Source organism: Oryx dammah, unplaced genomic scaffold (genome assembly GCF_014754425.2).
Source record: "Oryx dammah isolate SB20612 unplaced genomic scaffold, SCBI_Odam_1.1 HiC_scaffold_6, whole genome shotgun sequence".
NCBI lineage: Eukaryota > Metazoa > Chordata > Mammalia > Artiodactyla > Bovidae > Oryx > Oryx dammah.
Window position 1 is genome coordinate 7,626,395 of NW_024070190.1, and position 27,479 is coordinate 7,653,873.

At 46.4% G+C, this 27,479-nt stretch overlaps 1 long non-coding RNA gene across 1 annotated transcript; it reads right to left on the reverse strand.

Annotated features, from left to right (window-relative positions):
* Positions 1-13,331: 13,331 nt before the first annotated feature.
* LOC120865426 lies at positions 13,332-25,918 on the reverse strand. The gene is made up of 2 exons (XR_005721396.1): positions 21,858-25,918; positions 13,332-13,710 (listed from the first exon to the last, which is right to left on the reverse strand). It is a non-coding gene; the product is annotated as an uncharacterized LOC120865426 (long non-coding RNA).
* Positions 25,919-27,479: the final 1,561 nt, after the last annotated feature.

Consider the following 27,479-nt stretch of genomic DNA (forward strand, 5'->3'; position numbering starts at 1 on the left):
ACCATCTGTGTCCTCAGGGAAGCCCTGGTTGAGTGAGGATGGTGACTGGTAACTGAAGACCAGCCACACGCAAGTGAGGTTGGTTCTGAGGCTGTGGTATGAAGAGTTGAGCAGAAATGTGCAGGTCCAGCTAATCACAGACTTTTAGTAAGTTAGAGCTGGATGGGAATGGAGCAAATATTTCCTCTAGCTCTTCCACTGGACAGATAAGAAAACTGAATCTTGGAGATAGAGAATCACTGGGAGGGTTTTCTTGGGCTATTTGAATAGCCTCAGAGGTCTGTAGCCATACCACCTCCCACCCAGTGAGATACTGCTAGGGTCCCAGGGAGTCTTAACAATTCCTAGATGAGGAGCAGCTCACCAGGCCAAAGCCATGGAGACTCTTGCCTGTTCAAATAGTAGAACTGATGATCTGAAAGACAGACATAGGACTAACCTTACATAATGAACAAAGGCCAAGGGCGTGATCAAGGCAAGAACCAGAGGGTTTTTTAAATTTTTAAATATTTTCTTTAAAACAATTTTATTGAAGTGATTTACAATGTTGTATTATTTTCAGGTGTACCGCAAAGTGATTAAGTTGTCCATATACTCATTCTTTTTCAGATTCTTTCCTCATACAGGTTATCACAGAATATTGAGTAGTGTTCTCTGTGCTATACAATAGGTCCTTGTTGGCTTTCTGTCTTATATTTAGTAGTGTGTCTCTGTTAAGCTGAAGCTCCTGATTTATCCCTTCCCCCGCTACATTTCTCCTTTGGTAGCCATAAATTTGTTTTCAGTAAGTCTTTTCTGTTTTGTAAATAAGTTCCTTTGTATCCTTTTAAAAATTGGATTCCACTGATGAGTGATATCATATGATGTCTTTCTCTGCCTGACTTACTTCACTTAGCATGGTCATCTCTGGCCCTATCTATGTTGCTGCAAATGGCATTATTTCATTCTTTTTTATGGCTGAGTAATATTCCATTGTATTTATGGACCACATCTTCTCTATCCATTCCCACTGACACAAAGTTCTACTGCTTCCATTCATTGTGAAAAGTCCCTTGACCTTAGGAACATGGATAAGCTCAGTCACCTCTTCCACATCCCACAGAATCAAACACGCCTGTTCACTGAGGTCCCTCTTGGGTGGGCAGGGCCACGAGAAGCTGTGACTCATGGCTGCTTCCTCGAGGGCTCTTTCTCCACAGCAAATTGCTCTGATGGAGAATCGTAGGTGTGGACGAGAGTAACGTTAAAGGCTATAGCTTTATAGGGCATGAATAAAGGTTGATGCATGATGCCGACTAACAAAATAAGGGGCCATGTAAGCTCTTGACCACACCCAGAGAGGCCTTGACTTGCTCTCTGGGGCCAGGGCCGCTGGTTCACTCAAAATGGAGAAGGCAGAACATGGGAGCAAAGGAGAAACCCAGGCGCCAGTCCAGGAGAACACAGCCTTCTTCTTTACAGAGATTTGCATACAAGCGGGGCCCAGGGCAATCTTTGCTTTGAGACAACCAACCTCTGCAACTCCAGTCACACAGGGAAATGGAGGAGGGACAGCTGCATCCTTGCTACCTCTGGAATGTTGGAAACACTGCCCAGGGAAGTGAAACAGTCTCCCACACTCTCCTGTTCTCTATCTCCACCTTCCTTCAAAACCTGCCAGGCTCATGATCCACTCTAGCAAGAAGTCTGTACTTGCTCTCTTTTCCTTGACGCTGCTGATGTGGTGAAACCTACAGATAAATGACAGCAGGGCAGGGGCTCTAGTGTCTTCACTGGGAGATAAGCATTTCTCTCTCTGTTTCTCTGGGCCACTGGATATAGCATGGGCCTGATGCAGAAAGACGGAGAAATGCCCGACACAGGTGGCAGGGGAGACCAGGGCTCCAGGAGCAGCGAGCATCATTTACGCATTTGCTGGGGACCTGGGCACCCAAGAGATGTGGTGCAGAGGGTTCTGAGGTCTGTTCCTCAGAACAGACTGTGAAGGGGATGGTTGCACTCTTTCCAGAAGCAGGGCTTGTAAGGGTTTGGACTTTCTCTAGAGCTTTTCCCTAAGGACGGCCTGCAGCTCTTGCAGTGAGGGGGGACCCCCGTGATCCTCTGAACCGAGTCGATTTGGGGAGCTGAGGGACTGGCATTGCTCCCCCTGGAGTGTGGCCAGGGCATGAGGGGGACTTTTCTAAAAACAAGCCATTCATGTTTGGACGCTGTGCTTCTGTTTCCACAGCAATCAGACACATAGTGCCAGGCTACATGCCCTGTGATGCCCTGTGCCAGTGGAGGCCAGGACTGAGTTGGGAAAGAGATTCTCTGGTCTATTTTTCTGCCAAGTAGGGTGTGATGGATGGAACCTGTGGAATATGCTCAGGCTTGAGCCCCTCCAAGGTTATCAGTGGGGTCTGCTTTCCCCAGGGGCTGTCTCTCTGGGCCTCTCTTAGGAAACCCCCCTCCCAGAAGCCAGGCTGACCCATGGCATGGGTCCCACCAAACACCAACGCTCCTTTCCAGCTATCAGTGGGGGTGGGGGAGGCAAGCAGCTTTACCCAAGATGAAAAAACACTATTATTAGTTTTAAATGAAAAAGTAAGGTGTAGTCATTATTTTTTTTTAATCAAGCATAAAAATAAAAGTAGAAAGAAGAAATGAAGGCATCACCTATGATCTCCCTCTTCCATAACTTTCTAGAGGAAATGTATGTATTTTTCTATACAAATATGCACATTAAGCTGAATATTTTTTCCTTTTATAAGAATGGGGTGAAATCAACCTTTGCCAACTGATTTTCTTACTTAGTCATATATTATAACAATTTTCCAGAGCCATAATTATAGATTTATGTAGTCATTTTAATAGTTGCATATAACTGCATATAGAAGAATCATAATTTAACTTAGGGGTCAGCAAACTTTCTGCAAAGGACTGGACAATAAATATTGTTGGTCTTGTGGACCAGATGGACTCTGTTGCAACTACTCGAGTCTGCAATTAGGGCTCCCAAGTGGTCAAAGATAATATGTAAAATATATAAGTGAAATGGCTATATTCCAATAAAACTTTGTTGACAAAACCAGCCAGGTCCTGGGCTGGTTTTGGCATGTGCATGCATGCACGCACATATATGCACACAAAATCCAGAGGTAGATATATATGTGTACACACACATACATACACACGCATATATATACACACACACACAAACCTAGATAGTGTGTTGAAAAGCAGAGACATTACTCTGCCGACAAGGGTCCATATAGTCAAAGCTATGTGGTCTTCCCAGCAGTGTGAGATCTGGACTATAAAGAAGGAAGAATGCAAAAGAATTGATGCCTTTGAATTGTGGTGCTGGAGAAGCCCCCTGAAAGTCCCTTGGATAGCAACGGGAGCAAAGCAGTCAATCTTAAGGGAAATCAACCTTGAATACTCATTGGAAGGACTGATGCTGAGGCTGAAGCTCCTCAACCTCAGCTCCTCAGTATTTTGGTCATCTGATGTGAATAGCAGATTCATTGGAAAAGTCCCTAATGCTGGATGGCATCACTGATGCAATGGATATGAACTTGGGCAAACTTAGGGAGATGGTGAGGGACAGGGAGGCCTGGCATGCTGCAGTCCATGGCGTTGTAAAGAGCTGGACACGACTGGGTGACTGAACAACAATAAATACACACATATGCCTGTGTGTGCATGTACCTGTGTGCACGCACAAGAACAAAGTGTGCACGCATATGCCACATGCATGTGTGTGCATACATGTAATCATGTGTACATGCAAGCATATGCCTGTGTGTATACAAAAACATAGTTCTCCTATTTGCAGGGCAGGAATAGAGACACAAACCTAGAGAACAGACTTGTGGACACAGCGGGGGAAGGAGAAGTTGGGACAATTTGAGAGAGTAGTGTTGAAACATACGCATCACCGTGTGTAAAACAGCGAGCCAGTGGGAAGATTCTGTATAACACAGGGAGCTCCGCCAGGGGCTCTGTTATGACCTAGAGGGGTGGAGTGAGGTATGGGTGGGAGGGAAGCTCAAGAGGGAAGGGACATATATATACATACCTAAAGCTGAATCACATCGTTATACAGCAGAAACCTCAACAACATTGTAAAAAAATTATCCTCTAATTGAAAATAAATAAAAAACCATAGTTCTCTAGGTGTATGATCAATAGGCATGAGGCATGCACGCCAGTCCCTGTGCGTGGGACTGTTCCTGTGTGTCTGTTCTCTGTCCAACACACCTGTGATGGCCTGGGACATGAGACAGGTGCTGGGTGGCGTGGGGCTGAGGCCAGAAAGGGGATGTAGGGCTGAAAGGGTCTCTGTGGTTCAGTTCACCCTGGGAACCGGTGGGCCCAGCTTTGAAGGCTTCCAGGGCCCATTCCAGATAAAACTCAGTCCCAGGAGGGAGAAAGGCAGACCAGGGACCGCACATGCAGACAGAGGAGCAGGTGGCCTTGGACCCACCCCATGGCTCACACACTGGGAGTGGGAAGCGCTGGAGGTGGGGGCTGGGGGACGAGGCTACAGAGAGACAGGACCAACAGACTGGGCTCATGTCTCGGAAAGGTGTTGTCTGTTCAAGGGCACATCGCAGTCCATTTTCTGGGCCTCTGGAAGGGCCGCCAGAGACATGCCAGCGGCACAGCCCCTGAGGAGCCCTCCAAATGAGGCAGAAAGACGAAGGGGCAGTGACTTAGTCTGGAGCTAATCTCAGCATCCGCAGGTGCTGTTTAGAGAAACATAGCGTATGCTGACGCAGGGCCATGCTCCGAAGGGAAGCAGCCCTTTGGAGAGGGGATTCAGTGGGTGCGCCCTTGCTCATATCACGGATGATTTCGCTGGCATGAATTCACAGCTGTGCCCGTCACCTCAGGCTTCCGTGTGGGGAATGTGGACACAGGTGTGGGGGAGAGTGGTCAGGAGGGTCCGCCCAGGCTCCAGGGCAGAGGTGATGGGGTGCATGAGTAGAAGATTCTGAAGCTGCTGGAGCCGCCCTAGGTGACATGAGGCACGAAGGGGAGGAAGCCAGTCCATGATGATGGGCCTGCTTTTCCCTGAAGAGGAGACTCATTTTGAGGAATGGGGGTGTCTGAGTCTGAAGCTCCGGGCGTGAGGTTGAGGCTGGAGAGACAAACTTGAAGATCATCAGGGAAACATGACATTTAAGACCCCAGAGTGAAAGCATTTGGCCCCAAGATTGCTCCCAAGGCTCATTTGAGGGCTTTTGCTACAAAGGCAAGCTGATTCAACATTGCTAATCATCAGAGAAATGCAAAGCAAAACCCCAGTGAGATATTACCTCACACCTGTCAGAATGGCTATCATCAAAAAAGACTGCAAATAACAAATGTTGTCAAGGAGCAGGAGAAATCGGAACCCTTGTAGGCAGCTGATGCGAATGTAAATTGCTGTCGCCACTGTGAAGAACTGTCTGCTGCTGCAGCTGCTGCTAAGTCGCTTCAGTCGTGTCCGACTCTGTGCAACCCCAGAGATGGCAGCCCACCAGGCTCCCCCGTCCCTGGGATTCTCCAGGCAAGAACACGAGTGGGTTGCCATTTCCTTCTCCAATGCATGAAAGTGAAAAGTGAAAGTGAAGTCGCTCAGTCATGTCCGACTCCTAGTGACCCCATGGACTGCAGCCTACCAGGGTCCTCCGTCCATGGGATTTTCCAGGCAAGAGTACTGGAGTGGGGTGCCATTGCCTTCTCCGGAAGAACTGTATGGACGGTGCTCAAAAAACTGAAAAAATAGAACTACCATATGATCCAGCAATTCCACTGCTGGGGATATATCTGAAAAGAAAAAAGATTGGAAAAGATACATGGACCTCAGTGTTCATAGCAGCATTATTTACAGTGGGCAAGACATGTAAGCAATCAAGCACCCATCAACAGACAAGTGAATTAAGAAGATATGGCAGAGATACACAATGGAATATTACTCAACCACGGTAAAGAATGAAATACCACCATCTGTGGCAATGTGGATGGATCCAGAGAATATTATGCTTGGAGAAAGAAGTTAGAGAAAGATAAATACTCTATTTTATCACTTATATGTGGAATCTAAAAAATAAAACGAATGAATAAAACAGAAACAGAATCACAGGTATAGAGAACGAGCTAGTGGTTACCAGTGGGGAGAGAGAAAATGGGAGGGACAAAAGGGGGTAAAGGATTAAGAATTACAAATTAGTGTGATTAAATAACCATCAAGGATATAACGTACAGCACAGGGAAATATAGCCATCAATTTGTAATAACTTTAAATGGAGATGGTGAAGGACAGAGAAGCCTCGTGTGCTGCAGTCCATGGCATTGCAAAGAGTTGGACACGACCGAGCAACTGAACAACAACTTTAAATGGAGCATAATCTGTAAAAATATTGAATCACTATGTTGTATACCTGAAACTAATACAGTATTGTTAATCAACCATACTTTAATTGAAAAAAAAAAGGGAAAGCAGAGAAATGCTTTCTCCCCGGCTCCCGACCCCACCTACCTGCCCAGCACTCAGCTGGATATACTGCCTCCCTGAGGGCGGGGGCACTGGGGCGCCCCTCCCTGCTCCGCCCATGCTCACAACTTCTGCTGTCTCTGCACTTTTCACCCTGTTTTGGGATTTCTTCCTGGAATGCCTGCATCTTGCAACCCCCACTGCCCAAGGCACTGGAATGGATCAGGATTCGGGATGATGAGCCAGAAGGGAGCACAGCCATGGAGGGGCTCTGTGAACATGCTTTAAATACATGAATGCCAAGTCCTCCTGGATTGTTTTTGTCTGCCATGGCACTGGTTTCAGAACCCATTTTAGAAAATCAGTCCTGGCATGATCCCATCTCTCCACAGACCAGGGTCAGTCTTGTCTCTTGGTTACTCAACACTGTAATCCGGAGATATGTCACCAGGAGTTTTAATCAGGGGCAGACCCTGTGAGCTGTGTAACCTCAAGCCAGCTATGGAACCTCCACGACCCTTGGTTTTTACATCAGTCAAAGAGCTGCTCTTTTTCTGCCTCATGGATGTGTGGTATCTCCTGCTCAGTTCTGAAGCAGAAACATGGGTGTGTGGATTCACGACTCTATATGGGCTCCAAAATAAAGGCACAATCAATGAGTTTCTCAGAGAAGAGCTGGTTAGTATGTGTATACGGAGGGGAATACAGATTTAGTCTCTCAATAGTCTTTATTCAGAACTGTGAATTAAAAAAAACTTAATGAAAAGTATGCTTAAGTTGTGGCTCAGATGGTAAAGAATCCGCCTCCAAGGCAGGAGACCTGGGTTCAGTCCCTGGGTTGGGAAGATCCTCTGGAGGAGGGAATGGTAACCCACTTTAGTAATCTTGCCTGGGAATTCCCATGGACAGTGAAGCCTGGCAGGTCTATGGGGGTGTAAAGACTCGGACATGAGTGAGCAACTTTCACATGCTTAGGTTGTGGCAAAATATACATAACATAAAATTTACCATCTTAGCCATTTCTATTTTTTTGGTGGGTTTGCTGACTTTTTAAATTGAAATATAGTTGATTTACAATGTTGTGAGTATGGTTTCAGTGTGTCTGCCCTCTGATGCCCTCTTGCAACATCTAGCGTCTTACTTGGGTTTCTCTTACCTTGGACGAGGGGAATCTCCTCACTGATGCCCCTCCTGACCTTGAACGTGGAGTAGCTCCTCTTGGCCCACCTGCACACACATGTACATCACTGGATGGTCAACATCAAAATCAGATTGATTATATTCTTTGCACCCAAAGATGGAGAAGCTCTATACAGTCAGCAAAAACAAGACCAGGAGCTGACTGTGGCTCAGATCATGAACTCCTTATTGCCAAATTCAGACTTAAATTGAAGAAAGTAGGGAAAACCACTAGACCATTCAGGTATGACCTAAATCAAATCCCTTATGATTATACAGTGGAAGTGAGAAATAGATTTAAGGGCCTAGATCTGATAGAGTGCCTGATGAACTATGGATGGAGGTTTGTGACATTGTACAGGAGACAGGGATCAAGACCATCGCCATGGAAAAGAAATGCAAAAAGGCAAAATGACTGTCTGGGGAGGCCTTACAAATAGCTGTGAAAAGAAGAGAAGCAAAAAGCAAAAGAGAAAAGGAAAGATATAAGAATCTGAATGCAGAGTTCCAAAGAATAGCAAGAACAGACAAGAAAGCCTTCCTCAGTGATCAATGCAAAGAAATAGAGGAAAACAACAGAATGGGAAAGACTAGAGATTTCTTCAAGAAATTAGAGATACAAGGGAACATTTCATGCAAAGATGGGCTCAATAAAGGACAGAAATTGTATGGACCTAACAGAAGCAGAAGATATTAAGAAAAGGTGGTAAGAATACACAGAAGAACTGTACAAAAAAGAGCTTCATGACCCAGATAATCACGATGGTGTGATAACTCACCTAGAGCCAGACATCTTGGGATGTGAAGTCAGTGGGCCCTTAGAAAGCATCACTACCTACAAAGCTAGTGGAGGTGATGGAATTCCAGTGGAGCTGTTTCAAATTCTGAAAGATTATGCTGTGAAAGTGCTGCACTCAGTATGCCAGCAAATTTGGAAAACTCAGCAGTGGCCACAAGACTGGAAAAGGTCAGTTTTCATTCCAATCCCAAAGACAGGCAATGCCAAAGAATGCTCAAACTACCGCACAATTGCACTCATCTCACACTCTAGTAAAGTAATGCTCAAAATTCTCCAAGCCAGGCTTTGGCAGTACGTGAACCATGAACTTCCAGATGTTCAAGCTGGTTTTAGAAAAGGCAGAGGAACCAGAGATCAAATTGCCAACATCCGCTGGATCATGGAAAAAGCAAGAGAGTTCCAGAAAAACATCTATTTCTGCTTTATTGACTATGCCAAAGTCTTTGACTGTGTGGATCACAATAAACTGTGGAAAATTCTGAGAGAGATGGGAATACCAGACCACCTAACCTGCCTCTTGAGAAACCTATATGCAGGTCAGGAAGCAACAGTTAGAACTGGACATGGAACAACAGACTGGTTCCAAATAGGAAAAGGAGTACGTCAAGGCTGTCTATTGTCACCTGCAGAGTACATCATGAGAAACACTGGGCTGGAAGAAGCACAAGCTGGAATCAAGATTGCCAGGAGAAATATCAATCATCTCAGATATGCAGATGACACCACTCTTATGGCAGAAAGTGAAGAAGAACTAAAGAGCATCTTGATGAAAGTGAAAGAGGAGAGTGAAAAAGTTGGCTTAAAGCTCAACATTCAGAAAACGAAGATCATGGTATCTGGTCCCATCACTTCATGGGGAAATAGATGGGGAAACAGTGGAAACAGTGTCAGACTTTATTTTTTTGGGCTTCAAAATCACTGTAGAAGGTGATTGCAGCCATGAAATTAAGACGCTTACTCCTTGGAAGAAAAGTTATGACCAATCTAGATAGCATATTGCAAAGCAGAGACATTACTTTGCTCACAAAGGTCCATCTAGTCATGTATGGATGCGAGAGTTGGACTGTGAAGGAAGGTAAGTGCCGAAGAATGGATGCTTTTGAACTGTGGTGTTGGAGAAGACTCTTGAGAGTCCCTTGGACTGCAAGGAGATCCAACCAGTCCATTCTGAAGGAGATCAGCCCTGGGATTTCTTTGGAAGGAATGATGCTAAAGCTGAAGCTCCAGTACTTTGGCCCCCTCATGCGAAGAGTTGACTCATTGGAAAAGACTCTGATGCTGGGAGGGATTGGGGGCAGGAGGAGAAGGGGACGACAGAGGATGAGATGGATGGCATCATGGACTCGATGGACGTGAGTCTGAATGATCTCCGGAAGATGGTGATGGACAGGGAGGCCTGGCGTGCTGCAATTTATGGGGTCGCAAAGAGTTGGACATGACTGAGCAACTGAACTGAACTGAACTACAATGTTGTATTAATTTCTGTTGTTCAGCAAAGTGATCCAGCTTTATATATATATATATATACATACACACACACATACATGTATCGGAGAAGGCAATGGCACCCCACTCCAGTACTCTTGCCTGGAAAATCTCATGGACGGAGGGGCCTGGTAGGCTGCAGTCCATGGGGTCACTAAGGGTCGGACACGACTGAACGACTTCACTTTCACTTTTCACTTTCATGCATTGGAGAAGGAAATGGCACCCCACTCCAGTGTTCTTGCCTGGAGAATCCCAGGGACGGGGGAGCCTTGTGGGCTGCCGTCTATGGGGTGACACAGAGTCGGACACGACTGCAGCAGCTTAGCACCAGCAGCAGCAGGGACCTCGAGGACTCAGACAGTCCTTGGTCTTCTTTTGACTGGTTCAGTTCATGTAGCGTTTATTGTTGTTTTTTATTTGCTAAGTTGTTTATTTGCTTTGTTGTATTTGGCTACGTCTGACTCTTTGTGACCTGATCGTCTGTAGCCCACCAAGTTCCTCTGTCTGTGGAATTCTCCAGGCAAGAATCCTGGAGTGAGTTGCCATTCCCATCTCCAGGGGATCTTTCCCGACCCAGGGATTGAACTCAGGTCTCCTGCACTACAGGAAGATTCTATACCATCTGAGTCACCAGGGAAGCCCTCATCTACATAATGTCCTCGAAATTCACCCATGTTGTAGGCTGTGTCAGAACTTTCCTTGTTTTAAGGGTTGAATAATATTCCATTTATATTCCAAGTCGTTTTTCTCTTTTCACCTCCTGATGGACACGTGGGTTGCTTCTGCGTGTGTGCGTGCTAAGTCGCTTCAGTCCTGTCCTACTGTTTGTGACCCTCAGGACTATAGCCCTCCAGGCTCCTCTGTTCATGGATTCTCCAGGCAAGAATTCTGGAGCAGGCTGCCACGCCCTTCTCCATGAGCTGCTTCTACTCCTTGGCTAATAAGAATAATGCTGTTATGAATATGGGTGTACTAGCAGAACTCTGAATTGTATATTATAGCTTGACTCACATTCATTCTATCACCATCCTTGGTTTTCTTGGTCCAGTGGTTGATTAATCTAAAGCTATAAGAAACCTGAAATCATTTGAGCTGTTGTTCCTGCATAGTCTGTTTTAAACTAATAAAAAAAAAAAAATTCCACGAGGTTTTTGTTGAGGGAGTTAAACATTAGATAACTTACAGTTTTATGGTTTGGGAGACAGTTACTTTTTTTTTTTTTTTCCTGAAGAATCATCTGTTTTATCTCCACTTGACTTTTTTAAAATGCTGGAACAGTTTTTTGATTGAACATGAAGCTTTTCTTTCTTTCTTTTTCCTGTGACGTTTCTATGACCAAAGGTGGAAAAATAAGACCTTTGCTTATTAACAGAATGAATCAATCTCTTTCCCTCCTGGGAAATTGAAAACAATTTGGAGAAGAGAGTAAACTTCAGATTTCCTGTGATATGAATTGGGTGGACCTTTCCTCGAGGTAGGATTTAAGGTGGACCTAGCTGGGCTTGACAGACACTGATGGAACCAGGTGTTACCATATTACATTCCAACTGGATCATTCTTTTCAACTGGAACCACCTGGCTCTCAACACTGGTACAGCCTCTTACAGCATCCCCAGAGAGAGCACAGACAGAGACTGTCACTTTGTTAGCAAAGGTCACCCAGGGAGATATCTCAGCCCAGAGCCTTTCATGAGGCTACGGTGGACACCTGCTCCCACAGCAAATTCTTGAAGGCAGTGGTGGTTTACTGTTTGGTTCTTTCTTCCTTTTTTCTTTGTATGTGTTAGATGTGTTTGGGGAAACTCCCCCCAAGACTGGCACATGGTTCACACATCCTTTGACTGTTTCACACGTTCTCCCTCTGGAGCTGGTGGCTGGGAGTTTCCAGCCAGCCTGAACTGGAGCCATTGGCCAGGGCATGCTGTCCATGGCTGGAGTTGTATCTAGTAGCATCTGGTACTTGCCCAGAAGTGGGACACAAAGAATAAACAAAGCAAAGAGACTGCCTTGGAAACTGGACTGCAGAACTGAGAAGATACTTAGAAAAGTGGCTTCAGGCCAACTCCTACTCTCTCCAAATATGCCAGGAATGCAGGGCCCAGAGGAAGGGGACAAAACAGTGGAAAGAAGGAAAAACCACAGCCCATCACCAAGGGCACCCTTCCAGCTCCTTGTCTAGCTGTCCAAACAAAGCAAAAGGATGCGCCTCACCCCAAATAAAAGTGTATCGGAACTGAAAAACAATTGTTAGTACAGTTTGCATTTATATTGGGCAAGCATCTCCCCAAACAGATCTCTGAATCTTTTTAGCATCCCCTTTTTGGGTGAGGACCAGTAAGAGTGAGGATTTATAGAAGAACCTACAGGGAGCGAGCAGGGCTGAGATAGAAAATTTTAGTTGCCAGGGAACTGCTTGGAGCTGGAGATTCTTTCTCAGTTTGAAATGAAGATCAAGACAAAGGACAAAAGGCCAAAGGGGGGTTGGTTAGAGAACAAAACAAAAACAGGAAGTGGCCGACTCAGGGATTTTCCATGGAAGGTTAGGAAGCATATCCGGATATAAAGAGAAAAAGGAAGGAAAAGGGCACCTCTGAATCTCCTGGAAGCCACTTGAGATGTTGGGAAATTGGGTTTTCAGCAGACCCCAGCTTGATGGAGGCACAGCTGGCGATCAGGACACCAGACGGGAAGCCAGAGCCCTAGACTCAGAGCCGGCTCATCCTTGGCATGTCCCCAGGTCTCTGACTGCCTTTGTTCTTCTCTTCTAAGGAGGCTTCTTCACCTCTTGAGTTCCTTAGAGCTGTTCCTGTGTGTCCTAATGAAGTGTGAAAACAGTCTAGAATAACCCAGAAGCACATCCTCACCTCTAAGCAAGCATTCCCAAAGGATATTTGGCACACAGATGGAAAAACATACGTGTTACCTGCCTGTTGCTGTTAGGACTATATGACTCAGTCCTTTTGCTACCACATTTAGAAGAGGCTGTGTGATGTGGGGGGAGGGGAGGTGCAGTCTGCTGTCCTTTTCATCTTGAACTCTGCCCTTCCCTTCCTCCCTAGTCAGGGCAGAAGCAGGCTTCTTAGACCTGGCTCTTTCTCCATCTCTGCTTTCTCAGAAGTCAATGGGCGAGGGTCTGTGGGGCAGGGGAATGACCCATCTTGACTGAGGGTCCAATAGAGAAAATGTCTCTGTTGCTGTCAGTAAATCTCATCTTTTGTACAAGAGCAGGGATGTCCTGGATCCAGACTGTCCTCTGGGCAGTGGTCCTTGAAGGGCCCCACTTAGCACCATGAGGGAGATGTTGATTTGAGTTGAAGAGGGTTTTTTTTTTTTTTTTTTTTGGCCAAGACGGGAGGAGACAGGGAATCTCCGGTTCCCGCCTGGGCTTGTTTTGTCTTGAGATCTTGTTTCACTCCCTAGTAGATCAAGGAAGTCAGAATTTTATCTGAGAAGAGAAGAAGGTGCCAGAGGGTTTCTAACACCCTTTATGCAAATGAGCCAGGAAAGTAGATTGCAGGCAGCCATCAGAGGTCAAAGGTCACGCTCCACAATTCAACAATTATTTTGCTCCAAATGAAGGAGGGCAGGAGAACTGCAGGAAATGAGTTGCAACTACCTCAATTCATGTGTGAAAGTTTCCAATTAGGAATTCAAAGGACTTGTTGTTTAATGAAAAAGTGAAGCAAATTCCTTTTATGTGTTTCCCAACTTCCTTGGTGGTCTCTGTTGAAGAGCTGGATCCCACTGCAGGAATCCTTTGGTTCCTGACCAGAAGCAGAATCTGAAATAAAGGAAAGGTCATTGATTACTTGGATTCTGTTGCGAGCAGGGTGGGGTGGGGGTGGGAGGTGGGTAGGCATGGTGTTGGCACCCTACTGCCTGGGCCAAATCTGTCCCACAGCCTGATTTTGTCAATAAAGTTTTATTGGAACTCAACTTCACCCATTTGTTGGTAGATGATCTGTGATTGGTTTCAGAGTACAAGGGCAGAGTTGAGTAGCTGGGACAGAGTTCATACAGTCTGCAGAGTCAAAATATTTACTTTCTGTAAAGCTAGCTTGGAATGCTCAAACTACTGCACAATTACACTCATCTCACATGCTAGTAAAGTAATGCTCAAAATTCTCCAAGAAAGGCTTCAGCAATACGTGAACCATGAACTTCCTGATGTTCAAGCTGGTTTTAGAAAAGGCAGAGGAAACAGAGATCAAATTGCCAACATCCGCTGGATCATGGAAAAAGCAAGAAAGTTCCAGAAAAACATCTATTTCTGCTTTATTGACTATGCCAAAGCCTTTGACTGTGTGGATCACAATAAACTGTGGAAAATTCTGAAAGAGATGGGAATACCAGACCACCTGACCTGCCTCTTAAGAAATCTGTATGTAGGTCAGGAAGCAACAGTTAGAACTGGACATGGAACAACAGACTGGTTCCAAATAGGAAAAGGAGTACATCAAGGCTGTCTATTGTCACCCTGCTTATTTAACTTATGTGCAGAGTACATCATGAGAAACGCTGGACTGGAAGAAACACAAGCTGGAATCAAGATTGCCGGGAGAAATATCAATCACCTCAGATATGCAGATGACGCCACCCTTATGGCAGAAAGTGAAGAGGAACTCAAAAGCCTCTTGATGAAAGTGAAAGAGAAGAGTGAAAAGGTTGGCTTAAAGCTCAACATTCAGAAAACAAAGATCATGGCATCTGGTCCCATCACTTCTTGGGAAATAGATGGGGAAACAGTGGAAAGAGTGTCAGACTTTATTTTGGGGGGCTCCAAAATCACTGCAGATGGTGATTGCAGCCATGAAATTAAAAGACACTTACTCCTTGGAAGAAAAGTTATGACCAACCTAGATAGTATATTCAAAAGCAGAGACATTACTTTGCCGACTAAGGTCCGTCTAGTCAAGGCTATGGTTTTTCCTGTGGTCATGTATGGATGTGAGAGTTGGACTGTGAAGAAAGCTGAGCGCCGAAGAATTGATGCTTTTGAACTGTGGTGTTGGAGAAGACTCTTGAGAGTCCCTGGGACTGCAAGGAGATCCAACCAGTCCATTCTGAAGGAAATCAGCCCTGGGATTTCTTTGGAAGGAATGATGCTAAAGCTGAAACTCCAGTACTTTGGCCACCTCATGTGAAGAATTGACTCATTGGAAAAGACTGATGCTGGGAGGGATTGTGGGCAGGAGGAGAAGGGGACGACAGAGGATGAGATGGCTGGATGGCATCACGGACTCGATGGACGTGAGTCTGAGTGAACTCCAGGAGTTGGTGATGGACAGGGAGGCCTGGCGGGCTGTGATTCATGGGGTTGCAAAGAGTTGGACACGACTGAGCGACTGAACTGAACTGAACTGAAAGCTAGTTTACAACCCATATTCTCATTCACTGGTTCTTCTAGCCACCCCCTCCCCGTCATTCACTGGCTCTTAATTTTTGATCTGCAATGGGTCCCTTTGGAAATATATGAAAGTTCTATAATCCCATTTTAGAAAAATATTAATACATGATCTCTTGGTTAAAAATACCTAGATGTGGGACTTCTCTGGTGGTCAGTAGTTGGGACTCTGTGCTTCCACTGCAGAGGGCACAGGTTCGATCCCTGGTGGGGAACTCAGATCCCTCATACTGCATGGCATGGCCAAAACAAAAAAAAGGTAACATGGGGGACCCAGTTCAACTCTTCAGAATTCAAGAGAAACAATTCAGAGCCCAAAGCCCCCTGGCAGAATGGTGCACAGTCCACCTTCTACCAGAAAGAGGACATGCAATTTATCTTGGCCAGATACAGCTTGTCAGGGACATAGGCTTACTTTTGGGCTTACTTACTTTTATCTTACTTTCAGTTTTAAAATGAAAACAGATACATAATTTTCTCTGATCATAAAAATGCTTTGTGTTTCTTAGCAACAATTTTAAGAAGTACAGAAAATATGGAAAAGGTAAAAATCACCTTGAAATCCACCTCCACAGAGATGAGCAGTGCTAACAACTTGATAAACCTTTCAGGTGTCTCTTTTAGGCCTACACTCCATCAACAAGTCCACAGATGGGCTGCACATATTCTGTTTCCTGCTGCTACTTCTATCAAAATCATCCAGGCGAATATTATTATTATTAGGGACTTCCTAGGTGGTGCTAGTGGCAAAGAACCTGCCTGCCAATGCAGGTAAACTTAAGAGACCCAGGTAGAGACCTGGGTTCGATCCCTGGGTCAGGAAGATCCCCTGGAAGAGGGCCTGGCAACCCACTCCAGTATTCTTGCCTATCCTATGACAGAGGAAGCTGGGGAGTCCGTAGGGTCACACAGAGTCGGACAAGACTGATGATCCATGCGAATATTGTTCTATGGCTTTGCATGTACACGTCCAACAACAAAGTTGCACAGTACTTTTATTTATTTATTTATTTACAATAAATATTTATTTATTTGGTTTTGCTGGGTCTTAGTTGCGGCACACAGACTCTTTTAGTTGTGGCATGTGGGATCTAGTTCCCTGACCAGGGACTGAATCCAGCTTCCCTGCTTTGGGAGCATGGAGTCTTAGCATCTTAGTCTTAGTCTCCCGTTGGGAGGTCCCAACGATTACATAGCATTAATAGTTTATTAAGTGGGGTATAATTCACTGGCTCAATCACATCTAGGTTGTTTCCTGTTTTCTTGGTTTTGTTTTGTATTTATTTACCACACAGTCATGTGACTTTCTTTGTACTTACATTTTTGTGCATTTTCCTGATCGTTCAGCTGAGGCTAAATGTCTAGCCTTGAAATGAAGGAGTCAATGTTACTCATTAATAATGGTAATACACAGGATCAAACTGCCTCCAGAAAATGTGTAACACTCCACATCCACCAACAGTATAGGGCAGTGCTCGTTTCTCACTCTCTGGCCACTGTTAATATTTAAGGTTTTAGTCAATCTGATAGGTTAAAACTGACGCAGTATTGTCATATTGATTTGCGTTTCTTAGGTTGTTTTACATTTTTTTTAGCCGTGCCTCTCGGCACTCAGGATCTTAGTTCCCTGACCAGGGACCAAGCCTGCACTTCCTGCAGCGGGAGCTCAGAATTGTAACCACTAGGATCTCCAGGGAAGTCCTAAGATTGCTTTACTTTCAAGTAGCATTGTCTATGATTGAATAGAGGCAAAAATAATGACTTCAAATTAGGTTCTCCTTATTACACGAGAACACTGGCACAAAAGCAGAGTTACTATTCAGAGGGGCCAGTTGCCTAGCACAGGACAGTTTGAAGCTCTTTGAGGACGATACTCTTTCATTGATTGATTTATTCATAGGATCACTGGTGACTACTTTCGGGTGCTTACTGAATGGCATCTGGAAGGCCACATGGTGTCGGTCAACAAGAGGCTTGGATGACAGGGATGACCTTTGTAACATTCTTGCAAGACTGCTTGCAGGCAGAGAGCCGACTCCATGTTCACTCCACTCTGCTGCATCCCTATTTCAGCTTCCCCGACTTGTTTGGCTGCTCAGGCACTTTGTTTCAGCACAAGGACTTTGTCAGTTGCAGCGCACAGGCTTAGTTGCCCTGCAGCATGTGGGATCCTACTTTCCAGACCAGGGATCGAATCCGGGTCCCCTGCACTGGAAGGTGGATTCTTAACTACTGGACCACCAGGGAAGTCCCAGCTCCCTGGGTCTTGAATGGATCTGCCCATTTCTCTCCCTCCCAGCACGGGAAGATGACAGCTTCACGTTAGCCAACACAACCAAGAAAGCCGTAAGAACAAAGTCAGAAATGCTGCCTGGAACTCAGGGCAAGGGTGGATCAGAGAGTGGAGGACAGCCGTGGCAGACAATGGAGGAGAATGAGTCCCCAGAGTGGCAGCTCCGTCCCCTAGTCTTTATGGTGGCCTCGGGATGCCCAGGCGCACCAGAGTCAGCTGCAGGATTGCGGTTCCTTCTAGGTCTGCCCCTCCGTGGTTTCCTGCCCGGCTGAATGGCCGTTGCTCCGTGGTGATGATTCACGGCATTTGGAAAGTGTGGCTGTGTTCTGAACAGGGAAGTGAAAAATAACCCAGCCAAGGGCAGCACAGGACAGGAACGGGGCTGTCACAAGACGTGAAGCTTTACTTTGGAAAACGCAGCGGGCGGGGTGGGGGGCGCACCTCGGGGAAGTGGGTCTTGGTGGTTCGGCCCTGCTAGCCCTTCTGCAGAGCCTCAGCTTTTCCGAGCACTGGTCACCGAGCTGCCCCTTGGAAGTGGCTGCTGGTCTTGGCCCAGCGGCTGTGGGTAGAAGGAAGTGGACGGGTGATTCAGTGACTGTCGGCTTCCTCTCTGACTCAAGATTGGATCCGTTTTTTAGGGTGGTGCCGGGGCCCTGGGCTGCTTTAGCTAAAATCTTTGGAGTCAGAACAGAGGCGCTGACCCCTGTGGTTGCTGGCTTTCCTCCGACCCTTTGGGATGGGTAAGGGGATTAGGCTGAACTCTCTGCCTCCCTCCTCGTTGGGTAAGCCCTTCTGACTTGAGGCCTGCCTGTGCTTCCAGCTGAGAGAGACGAGTGAGCTGGGGAGCAGAAGCCACTCTAGGTCTGTGGCCATCTAGGGAGCTTCCTTGATTTGGGGGTCATATTTGGAAGAACATTTGGGCTCCGAGGGGCTCGGCTTTGGCAGGTGTCAGACGTGCTGAACTAACTTGCATGGAGTCCATCTGTCCATCATGGTACACAGGGGCCTTGCCGTGAGCAGAGTCATAATCACCTCCATCCTCTGTGTGCTGCTTACACACCATCACCACCATCACTGAATCCTGTACTAAGAAACACTTTAGCTATCCAGATAATGACCTCTGCCTGAGAGTGTCCAATCCTGAAAGTACTGACTTGATAAAGACGTGAAATCCTCTCAAGAGTAGCAACAGGGGTTCTGTATTTCAGCGTCCTAAACAAACTTGGATGATGGTCCCTTCTCTCCTTTCCCTCCTGTTCCCATGGCCAAAGCTGAGGACAGCTGGTCTTGCTTGGGCAGGATGGCCAGAGTCCACTCACTGGTGAGTTTCATGGGGAAGCTATTATTCAGTTCAGTTCAGTTCAGTCACTCAGTCGTGTCTGACTCTTTGTGACCCCGTGAATTGCAGCACGCCAGGCCTCCCTGTCCATCACCAACTCCTGGAGTTCACTCAGACTCACGTCCATCGAGTCTGTGATGCCATCCAGCCATCTCATCCTCTGTCGTCCCCTTCTCCTCCTGCCCCCAATCTCTCCCAGCATCAGAGTCTTTTCCAATGAGTCAACTCTTCGCATGAGGTGGCCAAAGTACTGGAGTTTCAGCTTTAGCATCATTCCTTCCAAAGAAATCCCAGGGCTGATTAGCCACACGAAAGAGAAATGTGACCCAGATCACTCAGGGCTTCAAAAAGGGACTCTTAAGTATGCCTGAAATGGGACCTGACCCTGCCAGGCGCTCTCATCACTTACTCAATCTTGGTCTCATCTACCCCGATATGGATGTCAATCTCTTTGATAAGCTTTCTCTACATGGCAGGGAATGTACAGGACAGCAGCTTCTGCTTATCACACCTCCCAGCTTCACTGCTGGAGAGGGGGCCGAGAGTTCAAAAGTTCCACCTGATGGCCTTTGCGGGGGTCAGACGATAGTTCCCGGTTCCATCTCTGTGGTCAGGGGACGATCTCTGAGCAGGAGGCTGCCCACATTTGGTTGCTATGATCAGTTCAGGGGTGGCAGTATTTTTCAAAGAAGGGGGCGCCCATCTTAGGTAGACAAACAGTAGGTCCGCTAACCCTGGGCACTGTAGGCTGGGGTCCTGGCCGCCTCACTTCTGCTTGTGGGGGCTGCAGTGAGTGGCCTGGCCAAGGGGAGGAGGTGCCTTTTGAACCCTCAGAAACCATCATTTTACTGCTTGAAAATCCATAAAAGATGGGGGTTTCCTCAACCATCTTTTTTTGGGGGGATACATGTTTGAGACCACAGCTGTGTGTGATCTTCTGAGGGGACGGCCTTGGAGGCTCAGAGCAGAGTGAAAAGAACAAAGGAAATGTTCTGAGAAGCATGGCAAAAATGAAACCAAATAAAAACCCCATAAAAATCCCTCTGAGGGCAGAGGAAATACCAACCCAAGGCTTCTGAGCCACAGATTCAGTAGTAAAAATTGAAGGACAGGCTACTCGGAGGCGATCCCTTTGGGGCCAAAGGGAGAATGTACTGGAACACAATGAAAGGGAATCATCCGAGCAGAGAAGGACCGCTGAGGTGTGTGTCTGTGTGCTGTAATTCAGGAACTAACTGATGACCAGGGTTCACGGGGAGCCTGACAGACATAGGCCACAGGAACAGGTTCAAACTGTGCTTGCAGCGGCCTCGATTGGGTGATGGACAGCTGGCCTGCCCCCTGCAGGCTCTGACTGATGGTCCTGGGAACTCTGACCTCTACTAGGCCACAAAAAGACCTGTTTAGAAATCTCTTTGAAGACTGATTAAGTAAACAGCCACAGGGCAGATAATAATAATAATTGTGTGACGTGGCTGGTGTGCTTGCAGTCAGGAGCAACACGTGTTAATAATGACTGGGGCAGGAATCTTGCCTTTCTGTTCCTCTTCATTGACTTCCTGGCTCCTGGTGTCAGTTCTAGGCTCAGAGTATTTGCAGGGGATGGAGTTGAGGGTGTGGACACTTTCACTCATTTCACGGGTGTCGACATCCCAGGGATGGTACCCCACCTGTCACTGCATGGCAGCTGGTGGGCAGGTGGTCCTCCTTCCTGCCCTGGCTAACCTGAGATGCTGCTCCTGGTGCCTTTCCATCTGATTTGTGGCCCTGGGGCCACTGGAATCATAGCAGGAATGTCTCCCCAGGTCTCCACCGGAGTAGTAGGCTAAGCATGAAGAAAAGTCTGGTTTTCATCTGCAAGCATCTCCGAGCACACTGATCCTGTTTAGTTTTAGCCAAGAGCTGGTCAGACTCCCCTGGACAGGGAATAGAAACCCCTTTGCCACTTTGCTTCTCTAATGATCTCTGAGATCCCTTTGTAGATGGAGGTGGGAGTGGGCTGCTGGCTCTGGACTCAGCTATGCTCTGGACTCAGTATGGTTATGTCTAATCAGCTCTCTGGGCTCCAGCAGCAGTTTTGATGTTTGTTCATCCCATTCATTCATCATCGATCCATCCACTGACTCACTTGCTAGGACTGTCATTTTAGTCATTCAGCCACAATGAGACTGTATCTTCTTATCTTTGGTCTCTGCTGTCTGGCATGGCTCCAAGCCCATGGTACCGGCTCTGTGCATTTGCTAACTTCCTTCCTGGCCTCAGTTTTGTGGAAATTCTAACTTTTGGGACCTCAGAATGTGGCTGTATTTGGATGCAGTGTCTTTAAAGAGGGGATTAAGTAAAAATGAGGCTGCTTTCAGTTAAAAATGAGGCTCTGATTCAATCTGGTTGGTGTCTGTATACAAAGAAGAGATTAAGGGACTCCCCTGGTGGTTGGATGGCATCACTGACTCAACAGACATGAGTTTGAGCAAACTCTGGGAGACAATGAAGGACAAGGAAGCCTGGTGTGCTGCAGTCCATGGGATTGCAAAGAGTTGGACATGACTGAGTGACTGAACAACCACAATAACCTGGTGGTCTAGTGGTTAAGACTCTGCCTTCTACTGCAGGGGATGCAGGTTCGGTTCCTGATCGGGAAAGTAAGATCCCACATGCTGCAGGGCAGCTAAGCCCATGTGCCACAACTAGGGAGGACCCCGAAGAGCCCATGCATTGAAACTAAGACCTGACACAGCCGAAAATAAATAAAAACTTTTTTTAAAAGAAGAGATTTAGACCCAGACACACACAGCGGAAAGACGGTGTGAAGACACAGAATACAGCTGTCTACAAGCCCAGGAGAGAGGCCTGGCACAGATCCTTCCTTCATGGTCTCTAGAAGGAACCAACCTTGCTGACTCCTCGATCGTGGACTTCCAGCATCCAGCCCTGGGAAGACATACATGTTTTCTGTTTAAGCTACCAGGCTGTGGTTCTTTGTTCTGGCAGCCCCAGCAAACTGGTACAAGCTTTCAACACATTCACCAAGCACAGGACCACATGCAAGGTGTTCTAGGAGGTCTGGAGACAAAGCAGAGAAATAGATACAGGGAAAGAGGAACAGCTAGGGATCCATCTTCTCTATACATTTTCTCCTCCCAAACCCCTCTCTACTCGGCCTCTCCTTCCCTCTACCTCCAACAGAAAGAGGAAACACAGGGGGAAATGAAACAGAGGGTTCCCCAGCAAAAGGACTGGCACCCTACAGAAGCTCTGTAGTAGAATGCATATAGAATCAGAAGCACTTGTCTCTTTGTTTTTTACACAATAAAGAAGTTTACTTCCATCTCATATCAAAGGAGTCTAGCAGTAGATAGCCTAGGGCTGATTTAGTGGTTCTGCATTCGTCAGTATTCCAGGTTCCTTTCTTTCTATTCTTAGAATTTGGCATCTATTGCAAAGAACACCTCATGGTCCAAAATGGCTGTTTAGCTCTAGCCATCATATTCTCATTCCAAGCCACAAAGGATAAGGCAGGTAAATAAGTCATCTTTGCTGGGTTAACTCCCTTTAAGCACTCATCCAAAAAGTATTTTCCATGTGTATTTGCAGAAGTGCGTGTTTTTTTCCCCTGGCTACCTCTGTCTCCACCATCTTTACTTGGTGCATGTATGTATATGTGCACGGCCAGCCTGAATGTGTGTGTGCACCTGAGCAAGGCCCGGGAAAGGGTTCACAGCTGTTGTGTACACATTGTGAGCGTTCAGCTGGCAGGGCCTTCCCCAGGGTGCTTGCCAGCCCCAGTTTTATGATACATGGTGGCTGGAAAGGGCCACAATCAAACCTTTCTCGGGATCATGAAGTACATCCCTTGTTGTGCTTTTTGACTAAATATGATGCCAATGTTGTGTCTCCATGCAACTGCTACAGGAGAAATGTCCTTTGGTTTATGGCCCTGGCCAGTGGTCGTGGGGCTGTGACCTCCTTGTCTCCAGGAATCAGGAGCTCTTGCCATCATGCAATAATCTTGTGATCTCTGGCAACATCTCTGAGCCTTCAGACCTAGCCTATTAAGAAACTAAGTCCATTTGCAAATGCGCCTGAGATATAAGTCTTGATACTTCTGGTTCTTCCACGGTGTCCACCACTTTTCAATCAAAGACATTTTGCACCACACAGCTCAGTAATAATCCTGTCCCCTCATGGGTCTCTTTTGCAATCCTAGCTTAGCTCATCGATTTTAAAGGGAACTGGAATTCCAGGAGCTCAGTGTTGACCAACCTGTCGCATGTTGCGTAGTGCTGGGTACCCAGTGGACTTTGGCAGCGATGTTACTGCCCCTGTGGTTGCAATCAGCTTCTGTGTACATGTTGGGGGTGAAGTTTGCAACACGGTCACTTGTACTGATCGTGGCGTTTCTGAAGCATGGTGCCAATTTCTTCATTTAACGTTGATGTGAAAGAAGCTTCCTTTCTTTTTTTTTTTCAAACTTTAAACTCGTTATTTCGTATTGGGGAATAGCTGATTAGCAATGTTGTGGCAGTCTCAGGTGAACAGCAAAGGGACTCAGCCATACATATACATGTATCCATTCTCCCTCAAGCCCCTTCCCATCCAGGCTGGCACATAACATTGAGCAGAGTTCCATGTGCTATACAGTAGGTCCTTGTTGATTATTCATTCTGAATACAGCAGTGTGTATATGACCTTTCCAGACCCCTACCTATCCCTTCCCTGCCGGCAGCCATGAGTTTGTTTTCTAAGTCTGTGGGTCTCTTTCTGATTTTTAAGTCCATTTGTATCATTTCCACAAATAAGGGATTCCATACAATATTTCTCCCTCTCTGTCTGACTTGGTATGACACTCTTTAGGTCCATCCACGTTGCTGCACATGACATTATTTCATTCCTTTTACGGCTGGGTAATATTCCATTGTATACATGTACCGCATCTTTATCCATTTCTCTGTCGATGGGCATTTAGGTTGAAGCTGCTTTTCTTTTCTGCATACAGACAAATGAACATCTTCCAGAACAGAGACGTCCTGCATGTGCTGGGCTCTCCCCAGCACACTTCCTCCTGCAGTGCCCTCCTTGCTTGGCTTGCCCGCCATCCTTGCCCTCTTTTTCTTGCTTCCTGATTCTCACCAAGCATAATCCCCCTACTTGATAAACGTCAGGTTTTATCAAGAGGCAACTCCAGAGGTTATCTATATTTTAGATTTTTTTGATGTCTCTTTTAAAGTCTTTATTGTTGTTACAATATTGTTTCTCTTTTATGTTTTGATTTTTTTTTTTTTTTTTGGCTGAGAAGGTATATAGGATCTTAGCTCCCTGACCAGGAAATTGAACCCTCACCCTCTGCATTGGAAGGCGAAGTCTTAACCACTGGACCACCAGGGAAGTCCCAGAGGTTACTGGCATTTTAAATGAGTGATTCATGAACAACTAAGCTTTCAAAACCCAAAGAAATGATCTTCCATTGCTTGAATGGAGCCAAGGGTTTCTATCTGGACTGGTTGTGCACACAGGTCTACTTTGCTTATTCAAATATCCAAGCTGGGGCTTGGTGGTCCAGTGATTAACATGCAGGGGACCTGGGTTTGATCCCTGGTCTGGAAGGATCCCATAGGCTGCAGGGCAACTAAGTCTGTGCACCAAAACTACTGAGCTGGTGCTCTGGAGTCTGTGCTCTGCAACAGGAGAAGCTACTGCAATGAGAAGCCTGCATACCAAAACCAAGAGTAGCCCTTGCTCATCGCAACTAGAGAAAGCCTGCACACAGCAACAGAGATTAATAAATAAATAACCTTAAAAAACCCTCAAATATCTAAGACTGTGGCCAGTCTCCCTCTAAGCCAAGTGGCACCACCTTCCTTGGTGTGTGTCTGTGTCTTGCATGATGCAGGTGACTTTTCCAGCCATGGCTTTGATGCCACTCAGGCTATTTATCACATATCTTGCTGCAAGCAGAGGCTGACTTGTGTCTTGGTGCCATCTCTTTGCCACTGACCCCTAGACCCAGAGCTATATTTATTAGTTAGCAGATTAAAAAAAAAAAAAAAAGACATCCCTTTACGTTTTTAGGGCTTCCCCAGTGGCTCAGTGGTAAAGAATCTGCCTACAAAGCAGGAAATGCAGGTTTGATCTCTAGGTTGGGAAGATCCCCTGGAGGAGGGCATGTCAACCCACTCCAGTATTCTTGCCTGGAGAATCCCATGGACTAAGGAGCCTGGCGGGCTACAGTCCACGGGGTCTCAGAGTCAGATATGACTGAGCGACTGAGCACAGAATATGCTTTTAAACTCACATCCTCTCCTCCCAGGCTTCAATTTCATAAATTTTGGTTCTTCCAGAGAACTGAACAGGGCCTGCAATCCTGCATGTACTTTTCAATAATCCCATGACTAGTCAGTGAGGATGGAGCAGTGACCCCAAGATAGAAGACTTCATTCGGCATGACTCATCCTTGGAGACAGCCAGGTCTCCTGGCGTGTGTTGTTAAGTGCCTGGTTCTGTAAATATTGACAGTTAGAAACCATCCTGAGAGCTACGAAGCGATGACCTTGCTTCATAGGAAGGTAATGTATATGAATATGCCCCGTGATTAGGCAACACTCGTTATTTGCTCCGATTTAGTCACTGATAAATATCACTGCACTCTCTCTCTTCCTAATAGTGGCTCCTCTGTTCATGTGTGACTCAGAGTTGATATATTATGGGGTCTGATTCAGCAAGGAAAGTTTGGTCTGCCACAGCAAAGAACAACATCCAAGGCCACTTCGGTTTCCAGGATACTGGTTTCTTAACAAGTGTGGCATTGCCAAGAAGGAAAAGCTCAGAAGGAGTCTCCATATTTGAGAAACTGAATCGGGTGTGGAGGGATAAAGAGCAGAAGAGTGCTTTAAAAAAATAAAATTTATTTATTTTAAAAAGTATTTTGGCTCAACTTGAGGCATGTGGGATCTTAGTTCCCTCACCAGGGATCGAACCTGTGGCCCCTGTACAGGAGGCTCAGCGTCTCAATCACTGGACCAGGAGGGAAGTCCCCAGAAGGGTGCTGTTCATCATTCTGAGCCTGTGTGTTAAAAAATGCTTGTCCCTTAGGCACATTTCCAGTGTATTTCACCCACTGGCTCCCCAGGGGGTGACCTCTCTATTCAAGCCAACCCTTTCAGGCTTGTGAGCACTGCCCTCAGAGAAGGGGTGAGGATGCCCATGCAGAAACTGGGTTTACCTCTTGCTCTCCCTTTCTAATAACTTAAAATTAATGGATCATTACCAACGTTTTCTGAGGGCTTTGGTTGTTTGGTTTCTGAAGTTTTATTCCTGTGAAGGAATTTCTCATTTGAATTGCAGTTCAGTGCTTTTGAATGGCCCTTGTTTATTTCCTATACTTTTTCAGGGCCTGTCCTGCCAAAGCAGAGATGAGCTTTTCAATAGGTGGGATTTGAACATGGGCTTTTGGCAGACCAGTATGCAGGCTAAAAGTGTGGCCCTTGGCCAAGGGCACGTGCACGCACACATGCACACACACACGTGCAAGGCTGCAGCCCTCTGCATAATCACTTGGCACTTACTCCGTGTTGTCTTGTAAAGAGAGCAGAGCTCGGCTTGTGCTAACTGCATCAAGAGGCAGCACAGCCCTGTGAAGGGACCATGCTTTGGGTCTGGCAATGAAGCACCGATTACCTCAATGTTAGATATTTCTTTACCGCTGACTGTGTGACTTTGGGCAAGTGTCTTAACTTCTCTGAGCCTCAGAATCCTTATTTGTAAAATGAGGATCCTAACACCTACCCAACTAGCAGGCCTAGTGTGAGTCGAGATGAGATAATGCATGGAACACACCTGGTTCATAAAAACTGCTTTGTCCACAGTGGCTATGTTATTGTCTTTAGCACAAAGCCAATGTGAAAACTGCTGCTGCTGACAATTTGGGATTGTTCTGGATTCAAGTTATGAAGTGCTTACTCTGAGTCTAAAGTTTTATATGCATTGGCTCAGCCCCTCAAGGAGGTATTACTAGCTTCACTTTACAGAAGAGGAGCTTGAGGCTCAGGAGTGAGTACAGCTTGCTGGAATTGGAGCCAGGCATCTCTGGCTGTGGGGCTTCCTAGGTGGAGCTAGTGGTAAAGAGAATACCTGCTAAGACATAAGAGATGCGGGTTCAATCCCTGGGTGGGGAAGATCCCCTGGTAGAGGGCACAGCAACCCACTCCAGTATTTTTGCCTGGAGAATCCATAGAGAGGAGCCTGGCAGGTTACGCTCCATAGGATCACAAAGAGTCGGACACGACTAAAATAATGTAGCGCGCATGCATGCATGTCTGGCTGTGGGGAGCCTGCACTGATCATGAGATGGGCCATCTTTTCAGGGACACTGGAGGTCACGAGTGTGTGTTTATGTGTGTGGGTGTGTGTATTTAGCAGAGGCTGGCAACTTGCTGTGTCAGGAGGACACTAGAGCACCTGCTTCATCTTTGCCCCATTACATGAGCACAGGTCGGTCTGTGTGCTGTTAGCCAAACA